This window comes from Dysidea avara, chromosome 15 (assembly GCF_963678975.1).
Source record: "Dysidea avara chromosome 15, odDysAvar1.4, whole genome shotgun sequence".
Lineage (NCBI taxonomy): Eukaryota > Metazoa > Porifera > Demospongiae > Dictyoceratida > Dysideidae > Dysidea > Dysidea avara.
Genome location: NC_089286.1, coordinates 1,627,174 through 1,639,496, shown reverse-complemented (window position 1 = coordinate 1,639,496; position 12,323 = coordinate 1,627,174). Strand labels below are relative to the sequence as shown.

At 39.1% G+C, this 12,323-nt stretch overlaps 1 long non-coding RNA gene across 2 annotated transcripts; it reads right to left on the bottom strand.

The window, feature by feature from the left end:
• Positions 1–8,616: 8,616 nt before the first annotated feature.
• On the bottom strand, positions 8,617–9,390 carry LOC136245367 (uncharacterized). 2 transcript variants are annotated; one of them, XR_010695817.1, is made up of 4 exons: positions 9,344–9,390; positions 9,142–9,299; positions 8,717–9,094; positions 8,617–8,664 (listed from the first exon to the last, which is right to left on the bottom strand). It is a non-coding gene; the product is annotated as an uncharacterized lncRNA (long non-coding RNA). The 2 variants fall into 2 exon arrangements; XR_010695816.1 differs by having other exon boundaries at positions 9,142–9,367.
• Positions 9,391–12,323: the final 2,933 nt, after the last annotated feature.

The window sequence follows — 12,323 nt, the reverse complement described above, 5'->3', positions numbered from 1 at the left end:
CCTTACCGCACAGCTATACGAAAAAACCCTTTCAGCGGTTGAACGGTCTGTGCCAGAGATCGTGTTAATGGGGTGGTAAGACATATCTGTGACGTGATTATACCATAGATTCTATGGTGATCGAGTCGGCTTGAGGGACTGATGAATCAGTTGGCTCACCACCCAAGTAAAGCATCCGCGATGGACGAGTTACCTGTTCTAGCTGTCAAGAAGCAGGAGCCGGTGCAGTGCAACTTAAGCCAATTGAATATTATGGCAACAATTGGTAAGTTTTACCTTATATATATAGTCTCGCGTAGCCACAACACTAGTTTTCTTTTGTACGTACAAGAAAGGGTCCTACTGGGTCCGACACGTGATTTCGCACCTCTGCATGATAATTGTTTTCGAAGGCGCTTAACAAATTCGAGGTTCTCGCGTGTCAGACGTTTTTGTGCGGGGGTATACTCATTGCAATGTAATGTGGATACTCATACAAACAAAAACGTCGACTATGCCAGGAGTAACAGTTACATGCTTATTGGCACTAAAAGTTTTTGTTAGCTATTATAGCTATAACCAAGAGTACATAATAAAGTATTAGAGAGAGTGTCCAACTCTCAATATACTCCTTATGTTAAGTTGTCAGTAAATTTCAGGATATCTTTGGTTTATTTTAGTACTTCAAGTCAGGTGAAAGGCTTGTTGATAAGTGTTGATGGGGCTACACATCAATGACTTCTGCTGAAGTATACAGTGTCTCTAAGTTAGCCTATATGTTGTAGATCAAAGCATTTAACACATTGAGTGAATACTAGCTTATTGCAACATCACTTGACTCAGTGTGTTTTGAGAGCCTATTGCAGTAGGACACTCTTTCTCACTCTATATTATGTACTCTTGCTATAACTGATATTTGGCCTCGCAAATTTAAAATACGTCAATCAACAGGTGGTAAAGGGGTGTGCACCAAATCAGAGGGGGGTCAGTGGAAACCTTAGGCTCCTAGGCTAGTGGTAAACACCTCGTACAGGCTCTGCCTTCTGTGTTCACCCTCCAGTGCCTAACTCTGTGTTCACCCTCCAGTGCCTAACTGCATGTATAGTAGATAAAAACAAACAGAAAACAACCTGCATCCACAACCCTCCAGTGTCTAACTGCATGGTAAAGTAGAACTAAGAACTCCCCTGCATCTGCCACTGCATACAACAATCTTTATTCAGCTTTTGTACCATTGTTTGACTATTCAGTTTATTGTGATGCCCCACTACAGCTAAGTTTACTGTACTGAATGCTTGCCGGAAACAGTGCACACTAAATTTTTTTTAAAAGTATTACCATCATCATACGTACATACCATTGCAAGTTGTATGGAATAGCTTACCATCAGCTGTGACTGAGGCAACCAACCTGTTGTCATTTAGGAAATTGTACTACACATGTCGATTTAGATGTGTAACATATTATCATTTTTGTATATACCCTTTTTATTGTCTGTGTGTATGTATGTGTTTGTTGCTTGTATGCAGGGCTCCACTGAAAATCAAAGTTTCACTAAGTGGAATCCTTGTTAATAAATTACACTGCCTGCCTACTGCTTTATTATATTCTCCATCATTGATATAAAATGTAGGACTTGCCAGAGACTGTATAGCCGAACTTGTATATGCCATCTACCTAAGAATGCAATATGTTGCATTGTACAGCAGGCACTAGGCAGCCCGCGTTGCCATATCTTATTCATGCACCGGCACTTTGGATGTGATCAATGTGTTCAGAGCTGTTGATATCTATAAGTAGCTACTACATTTTTTCTTGTTAGTTATTATTACTTGGTAACCATTAGACTAGACTCCTATCTCCTTGTAATGATAATATGTACCACTTTGTGTGGGAAGTTCAAAGGCACCACGAGTGCTGTAATTTGTATATAGCATTGCTGCAGACCACAGCAAGTGCATTATAACTTATAATGCACCGCGGTGCACTATCTAGATATTGCACTGGCTGCGGTTTTGTGCAACATTGCACAAGTGCCGAAGGCCAAGGACGATGGCCAACAACACCTCAGCTAATAGTTGGTAACCACTATTTACTCAAATTCTTATATAGCCTAAAATCAATTGTGGGGCTATACACCGAATGCCACTACTACATTACACATGCGATCTAAAAGCAGCCAATAACGATCAAAGAGGCAAACATTTACATTTATATAAATGCGGTTACATACCTTACTAGTTTGATCTACGCTTCCATCTTAAGATATTACTATGTTGTTGTTGCATATAGGCAGAGGTACTTTTAGTATCATTAAACTGGTCCAAGATATGGACACAAGAAAATTTTATGCTCTAAAAATGATGAGCATATCAGAAGTGATCAAAAGAAATCAAGTCAAGCAAGTTATTCGTTAAAAGGAAATCTTAAAAGGGCCGGGGTCACCAATATACTGTACAACTAATTACTACCCATCCACTCACTAACAGTGACAGATCAGACAGGAAAAAATTACCATAGTAATACTATAGCTATGTAGTCAAACTTTTATGAAATAATGTATCAAAATGAACATGAATTGTAAAAGAATGGACTTCATTCTAGCTCAAAATACAAATTGAGTGTACAGATGAATGCCAAAAGTAAAAGCTACTGTATTATTGGCTAACGGGTTATAAGTACATTTGCTAAGTAACCAAGTCAAATGGGCTGGATGCCTGGCACAACATGTGCACTGTAACCTGTTGGTCTCTTGGGCATGGCATTGTAAATACATAGATCAATTACATGCCAATGTCTGCCCCCCTCCCAGCCCATTATCACACTCTAAACTCAGTGCTAAACCTTGAAAGGACTCTACTTCCAGACAAATTCAATTGTGGTCTGACAACTAGTATAATTGACCAGAAATTGTCAGTGTCCAGACTGTCATTCCACACTGTTATTTCACACTGCTTTTAGTTGGCCCTTACCAATTAAGTGTTAGCATGCATGCTAGTTGTTTATTGACAAGTGTGTGATTTTGTACTTTCCCTACTATATTGCTTTATCACAGTGAATCTGATAAAAGCATGCGTGTCTTTTATCTAGGAAACCAACATTCACACTATGTGGTACACCAGAATACATTGCACCAGAAATAATTGAAGGCAAAGGACATGGTAAAGCTGTGGACTGGTGGGCACTTGGGATACTTATATTTGAAAGGTTGGTTGGGTAAGCACCAGTCTACACTTAATAGTATTGGCAATAATTGTGTCTAGATGTACTCCCTTCTTTGATCCACATCCATTTAAAATCTATGAAAGAATTCTCCAAGTAAGACCAAAATTTCCTATAGAAGTGGAATCCCCAGCAAAGTCAGTAAAAATTTCAAAGAGATCACACTCATGCTAATTTGTGTTTCTTTATAAATATTATACTGCAGGGGATTGGTGATGAGATTTTTAACACATGATGCCACTAAGTGACTGCAGGTATGAAGCGACTGCAGGTATGTGGCAAAAAAAGTGTTGATTGGATTGTATCAAGTACGTTACTTTCAGAATGTAAATGAAATCAAGCTAGACATGTGGTTTGAGTTTTTAGATTGGAATTCGGCATTCCAAAGAAAACTGAAAGTTTGTTGTTATAATTCCTATTAGACTACAACAAGTTTGACACTGAAATTTGATTGGCTGAAAACGTGGTCTCTAAATCTCGTAGAGCCACGGTCATGTCCAATAGAGACCACGCTCTGAGGCGATACGAAACACGATAATTACGTGCCTGTAGCATTGGCAACGCATGGGCATTTAAATGGCTAGTAACAGCCGTACTGAATTAGAGGGAGGTGTAATGGGCTTGTTTGTACTAATCAACACTACATTACTTGCTTACAAGCAGCTGTCGAGGCACAACAACAGCAACAATGAGTTGTAGTCCACTCGCTGAGTCCAGTACTTCGATACATAGCACGCGCCTGTAACATTGGCAACGCATGGGCGTTTAAACGGGTAGCAACAGCCACGCTGAGGTCCCGCCATGTCGGGAGGTGTAGAGGGCTTGTTTCTAGTAATTAGCCATACATTTCCTATTTACAAGCAGCTGTCAACTCAAGGTACAATAACGAGTTGTAGTCTAAATAAGTTAGACGTCAAGAACCACTGGGTTCTACGGGATTTAGCAAACCCTCAGGCCCTTAGTAGCGCCCTCGCTGCGCTCAGGCGCTACAGCCCAGGGCCTTCGAGTTTTCTAAATCCCGTAGAACCCTGGTTCTTGACGTCTAACTATTATATAATTTTCATGTTGTATTAAGTTCTTTCCTTTAATTTCAGCTCCCAATTCTTCCTCAAGTAAAAGGTCCAGTAGACACATCAAACTTTGATACTTTTGCTGATGAGTTTTTATTTACACCTGGCCCAGTGACGGAGGCCAAACTCAAATCTTTTGAAGATTTCTGATAAATCATAATTAACTATTTTAATCGCTTCAGTATTCATGTTGCCATGATACTAGTATGCACATATTTATAATACACTCCCTCAAATAAACAGGTAGAAATGGCTTCTAGCAGCAACTGAGGTTGTTATAACTGCAGATCACATCCGTACAGCTAGTCAATTAATTCGCAATTAATTCAAATAGGGGACACACACACACAATACACTACACCATAATAACGTTACCTGTTCTATCATATGCACGAAACTCAGTTGACTGTATCTTTTAGGTTGGTACACCAGAGAAGTTATTTTGTTTACTTATAGGAACTACGGGAATTTTACACTTTCAGTACTAGAATTTTGATACATAGCTGGTAGTTTTGTATAAATTACTAGTCAAAATTTATGCTTACTGGTGAGGGAAAAATTATTTTTTCAGTAGAATTGAAGGATATAGTATAACAGAATGGATACCAATATGAAGGAATCTATGGCCATGCTCTCAGAAAAGTTGGTAGGCAGTGCAAGAATAACAACAAAGCTAGCTGACAGATAAAATAATTTCAGATTGGCATATATAGCTACTACTTTACAATTGAAAGAAATTAAGTTACATACCATTTCATCATTATGGATTTTTTGTACAATATCCAGCTCACACTCAGCAAGTTCCAACAAGTAGGTTGCATCACTACATATGAGGCTAAATCTGGGATAGCCAGTTTATTTATTAAGGCTTTACAGCACAAGTGCTGAAGGTCTGTAGGACACCTGGTCCTACAGCCTGTTTAAAGTAAAAATACATTATTAGTATTATTGTTATTATTGGGATGTTGCATGAGCATTAAGTTTTAACCATCTGTTTTGGCTGTTCAACAAAGCTGTGGTCTCATGTAAACCAATTCATTTTAGCCAGCACAAGTTTAGAGAGATAGGAAATTGCTAGTGTATGTGCTATTGGAAAGTCATTATAGGTATTAATTTTATTCTAAAGGTTTAAGCATAGTTAAATCTAAATTATACTATTATAGAGAGAGATTTTAAGCATCCGTTAAATTTACTAGGCTACAGGATGTGGAGCCACACTCTTGCTTATCAACCTATTATATACATTTTCATACTAGCCATTTACATGTATATTGCTTAAAAGCAGATATAAAGTATAAATGTAACAACTAGTGTACACCATTCTTTTTAATTTCATATAGGACCTTTGTGCAGTAGCAATAACTACAGTATAAATCACACTTCCCAGAAATTCTCAACAATAAGTAATTCCCTTTCTTGTATGGTGAAATTGAATTAAAACAGTTTCGAAAGTTACTGCAACATTGGCTCAATAATTATGGCCACAGAAGCATTTCTTTGCATTTATTGCATTATCTTAGACTAATACATTTGTGACCCAGTCTATACGAAAAGGGGTCTTATCGCCTTACGCAGTTTTGAGTAATGGCGGTTTAAAGTTTTTGAACGAGCAAAGCTTGATAATGGCTAAAGCCTTGCCTATCAAATTTGCACACAATATACACCATTTCCTTACCTTTAAGGCCATGCACAGTACAAGTAGCTAGCAGCTAAGTTTCCCGCCATTTTAGATAGGTTTTTTCGTGGTGGTGGAGCCAGGCACGCTCTAATCTGGGTGGGGGGTTGGCGGGGAGGGCTCAGGGTATATTCAAAATTTTAGAGGAAGGCATAGGGGAGCATTAGGCCAGGTTATGGGCCCCCAAGGGCTTTAAACCAGCCAAAACTAGAGGAAATCTACAGTACAGCCCCTTAGCCAACTCCACAGAGACATCCAGCCCATTCCCAGTACCCCCAACGTTGGCCAGAGCTCCACAGAGGCCTCAGACCGCCTGTACGGGTCGCCACAGGCTCTGAGAAAAGCAGCTTTCAAAAGCAGACGACTGCAGTTTGAGCAGCATTGAATGTGGATATCAACAGTTTATTGGTGTGGCGAAGTGTTTACAGTGAAATTTTGGTTTCACTTCAATGGGCTATAAGACCCCTTTTGCCAGACCTGGTCACATTTTAAGTTTACAGCTTCTTAAGGTTGCACTCCTATGTAGACCACTTGAAGTTAATTGTCCACCCATAACGCAGCATTTATATAGGGCCTTTTATGTGATAATTATCAGAGAATAACATTTTTACTTTATTCACAATGCTTGTGCTTAATATATTTTTTACAGCACTGAAGTGCTTGGTCCTCCTACAGCCTGTTATGATCATATTTATCATTTTTTATTTAAAAGAGGGTCTGGAAGCAGGGCCGATGCCGGACCACTTTGCAGCCACTTGAATTTGCAATAAGATCGAGATACTCTAATAGAGCAGTCATCACATTATACTCTAATACAACAGTCATCGTGATAATAGAGCATTCAGTATACAATATCATACTCTTATTACACTGGTTCAGTCTGGTTGATCTAAGCCATTATGCCCATTTTAATTGTCTTCACATTACTTTCCAGTGAACCATCTGCATAGAATTGCACAATAGGCTATTGATAATGCATGTTATGCATTATCAATTACAATCAAAATTGCTCAAAAGAACTAAACTCACTTTGTATAATGAAAGTAAAATTAGCTACTAGCTAATAGCTATATTAAATTGAATTAATTGGTATACAGTAGCTCAAAATTACCTGGATACATTCTTGGTGTTAAAAAGCAGAAAGAGACCGTGTATGTAAAATAGCTTCCAGATGCCATTTCAGAACATGTATTTTCAAAAATTTTCCCAGGGAGCATGCCCCAGACTTCCTTAGCTTAGCATGTTAATGCATGCTGTAGCTAGCACCACAAAAAAAATTTACAGTAGCTAATCTGATTTAAATTTCAAATCAATAAAATGTAGTGTGCATGACTATGACCTCCATTGCAGTCCATGAATGGCCTGACCACTCAAAATCTCTGAGCTCCGGCCCTGTCTGGAAGTGCAAACTCCAGAAACTATAAGATATTTAGCCTAGATGGATACTAAACATACCATTAAGGAGAGGAAGTTTCCATAACACGGAGTTAGGATATTACTGTATACTACTGTAATCAGAGTGATCTGAGTGATTGGAGTGATCTAAGTGATTTGAGTGATCAGAGTGATTGGAGTGATCTGAGTGATTGGAGTGATCTGAGTGATTGGAGTGATCTGAATGATTGGAGTGATTAGAGTGATCTAAGTGATATGAGTGATTTGAGTGATCTGAGTGATCTGAGTAATTGGATTGATCTGAGTGATTTGAGTGATTGGAGTGATCTGACTCTGAGAGATTGGAGTGATTGGAGTGATCTGAGTGATCTGAGTGATTGGAGTGATCGGAGTGATATGAGTGATATGAGTGATTGGAGTGATCTGAGTGATCTGAGTGATCAGAGTGATCAGAGTGATCTGAGTGATATGAGTGATTGGAGTGATCTGAGTGATTGGAGTGATCTGAGTGATCTGAGTGATATGAGTGATTGGAGTGATCTGAGTGATTGGAGTGATCTGAGTGATTAGAGTGATCTGAGTGATTGGAGTGATCTGAGTGATGGGAGTGATCGGAGTGATCTGAGTGATCAGAGTGATTGGAGTGATATGAGTGATCTGAGTGATCAGAGTGATATGAGTGATGTGAGTGATCTGAGTGATTGGAGTGATTTGAGTGATCTGAGTGATTGGAGTGATCTGAGTGATTGGAGTGATTTGAGTGATCTGAGTGATTGGAGTGATCTGAGTGATTGGAGTGATCTGAGTGATATGAGTGATTTGAGTGATCTGAGTGATTGGAGTGATCTGAGTGATTGGAGTGATCAGAGTGATTGGAGTGATCTGAGTGATTGGAGTGATCTGAGTAATTTGAGTGATCTGAGTGATATGAGTGTAATGCTTATAACTGCTGTTGTATGCACAGCAAAGTAGCCAACATCATCATCTTTCAGATACCTACCCCTACAGTAGACAACGGTATATAGTATACATAAATATACCTGAAAACACACAGGCAATACCTTGGATAGAGCATTTACATGAGTCAATAGGCACACAGAACTGCAATGTGAGAAGTTAAGTCCAGTCTGCTCCATTCTCCAAATATTTGTCAGACAGAGATGGCTACTACAAGCCTACACCACCATGCCATTGCTCAGAAATGCCACATTTTGCCATCTAAAACAGCACAACAATGAATATCATTGTTACAGTAAAATGATTTTACCTGCTGTTGTATGCACAGCAAAGTATCCAGCATTGTCATCTTTCAGACAGCTACCCCTACAGTAGACAATGGTACTACAATTAACAACCTGATAACACAAGGCAATACCTTGCATAGAGCAATTGTACATGAGTCGATAGACACACAGAACTGCAATGTGACAAGGTTAAGTCCCGTCTCCAAGTGTTCTCAGACAAAGATGGCTGCTACAAGCCTACACCACCATGCCAATGCTTCAGTGGTTTCCACATCTGTTCGTCTGTTTATGAGTAGAATTTTCATCAGTGAGTATTCATGAACCACCCTGGGAAAATGTAAAGTCACTACACAGCTTCCAATACCTAGTAGTTCAGTGTAGAAACCAACCAAAACCCGGTGATAAGCTGCCATGGGTTTCACAATACATTTATAAAGTTTCACTGGCTGCTGCTTAATTTGCCTTCAATGAATTTTTATAGTCCGCCTCCTTCGGCTAAGTTGCGACAACTGCAAGAAAAGCCTGTCCAACATGTCAGGAATACCGTTTTACTTACGCGAGTTGTTGAATGCTAGCTTTCTGTCCCTCAGTTTCCGCAGGCGGAACTCTACACTCTCGCACTTCCCCGGCTTCGCACATTCCACTGTCGGTCACAGGTGTTAGAACCCCCAACCCTCCCAATAGCGAAGGTACCACTTTCAGGTTCTACCGCACCTTTAAATGAAAGTTGAAAGAGCGTCAAAAACTTGCTACTTCACCTATAACCAGCGCCAAATTTTGCGTCACCAAGGTAACAACATTTTTTGCATTGCCTTCCGGTGTAAAATACTAAAATTGTATTATCTACTGACGGCCAAGGCGGAAGAACCAGCATCATCTTATAATAAAAGGTGAGATTTTGCTACACTATATTATGATAAATTTTATGATGTATTTGATAGTTGATTTCGCGGAGCTATCTGACACCACGTGCGTTTAGTGATATGTCAACATGTGCACGTGAGTTGTGTACCACTTGCTAATTATACAGCTATAGTAGCCTACCCTGTCTTTCAGACCGAGCTAAGGGTACTTAATTTCTTTTAGGAAGTGGTTTAATACTGAACCTAAAGTCAGTTCGTCTGGCTATTGAACCGACAGTAAAACTTAGATACTGGAAGCAGAAAAATTCCCTCAAAACTCATTTCTGGGGCTCGACCCTAGACTACCGATGTGCTACAACATTTTAAATCATTACCATGTAGTTGATAACTATAGTTACTGAATTCTGAGGTATTGCACATATAATATTGTAATAATAACCACTGTGCCACTACTGCTAGCTACTCACCTCCCATGCTCTTCTATCTTATAAATGTGGCTCAAGAAGTAGGCCATATATTTACCTATGCCTTTGATTGGTGTTACTCAATGCAATGATTAATTGTGACCGAATTTTGGAAAATCACCCATATGGGCATATTTGACACTTAAAATATTTAATGACCAAATAACAAGCTTTATAATGCAAATCTACTTGTTGATGGTTTAAACCATTCTCAATGCTTTAAATTAAAATTCTAGAAATATTTTTATAACTCTCCTCTGCTCGTAATAGTAACCCACTAAACATGAAAATTCTAGCTATTTCACGTGCACCCATATGGGTGATTTTCCAAAATTCGGTCACAATTAGGCCCTTATTTGGTGATTATTAGCTCATCCACAGCCTGCATCCTTCTTAGGCTACTGCATAGTTAGCCATTATTTACTCCGTGCATGCTCAGAAGAACGCATTATCACAATTTGTATTGAAACACAATGGCGTTTTAAAATTAATGCTATGCATCGCCAGGAGAACTGCTGTTTTCTTTGGTAAATCACTGTAGTAGATTCTATTTTCTTAGGCTACCGCATGGTAAGCTACCACCTGGCAGACTCCTGTAAGCATTTGAGTGTTAATCGGATGGCTGCAGGTTCGAGGCTGCCTAGGTCCAGTCATGGATTTCTCCACCTTTTCAAACACACTTTCTGTAACGACTTTAAACAGGCTGTAGGACCAGGTGTCCTATTGACCTTTAGCACTTGTGCTGTAAAGCATTAATAAATATAAAATAAATATTATTTACAGTGTGCATGCTCAGAAGAACACGTGATACCAAACTGTCATAATTTGTATTGAAACACGATGGAGTTTTTAAATTAACGCTATGCATCACCAGGAGAGCTGTTTTTTTTTGGGCAAATCACTGTAATGGATTCTATTTCAACTACTTTTCAACAGTCCACTGAAATCCTAAAGTCAATAGAGCTCGATTGCGAATAAAGAACCTCTGTACATCAGTGCATTATAATGGCCTAATGGTAATTCCCTCCTGCCCGCATCATAGTAATTAGAAAGACTGGATGGGAAACTAATAGTCACCAGATAGGGGCCTTACAAGGTAATACACCACTCGATACTCTTGGTTACAAATATATACAGTATACTCTTGCCTATGTGAATCGGGCAACTTTTTTTGACATAAGGCATCACTGTTAACCAATCACTATTCCCTTCAAGGGCACAGTATGTGTACTAATAAAATTGTGTGATGAATCTTACTAGCTTTAAATATATCTAATCAAAAACAGCCAAGCTGTAAAAAAAGGTGCGGCCCCCATAAAGGCCATGGTGAAAAAAGATGTGAAATCCAAGGTGGTGGCCAAGAAATGGCTGTGATGGTAGATTAATGGTTACATTTTAATAACAACAATTCAGATGAATTTGGTGCCAAGACCAAGCAGCACAAAATTCACCTGAATTGCCGTTATTAAAATGTAACCATTAACCTACCATCACAGCCATTTCTTGGCCGCCACCTTGGATTTCACATCTTTTTTCACCATGGCCTTTATGGGGGCCGCACCTTTTTTTACAGCTTGGCTGTTTTTGATTAGATATCACTTCTTTTTGTATTTGTATACTGCAAAGCCGGCCTATGGCTGGCTTTGGGGCTTTTTTAACCCATGTTTTTTTTTTCTTTACCACAGGAAGAAGAAAAGAACTTAAAGAAGAATTTTAGTACTTCAACTATTTTTGATTTTATTAGTAATTATACAAATTATATACATATATTTATTACATGCTCATTATTCCCCACAGGATTTTTTTTGCAGCTGATCTCTCTACTGGGTGACTTGAAATGTAGCTGAACTATATACAGGATGGTTTCTTTGTAGCTGAACTCTCTGTAACAGGTGATTTGTTTGCAGCTAAACTCTCTACATGGTGGTGTCTTTATAGCCGAACTCTCTACATGATGGTTTCTTTTTAGCTGAACTCTCTATAAGGTGACTTCGTCTAGCTGAACTCTCTACAGGGTGATTTTTTTGTAGCTGAACTCTCTGCAGGGTGATTTGTTTGCAGCTGAACTCTCTACAATGTGACTTCGTCCAGTTGATCTCTCTACGGGGTGATTTGCTTCTAGCTGAACTCTCTACAGGTGAATTGTTTGCAGCTAAACTCTCTACATGGTGGTTTCTTTGTAGCTGAACTCTCTACAAGGTAACTTCTTCTCTACAGGGTGATTTGTTGTAGTTGAATTCTCTACTAGGTGGTTTGTATGAGGCTGAACTCTCTACATGGCGGTTTCTTTGTAGCTGAACTCTCTACAGAGTGATTTGTTTGCAGCTGAACTCTCTACATGATTGTTTCTTTGTAGCTGAACTCTCTACAAGGTGACTTCGTCCAGTTGATCTCTCTACGGGGTGATTTGT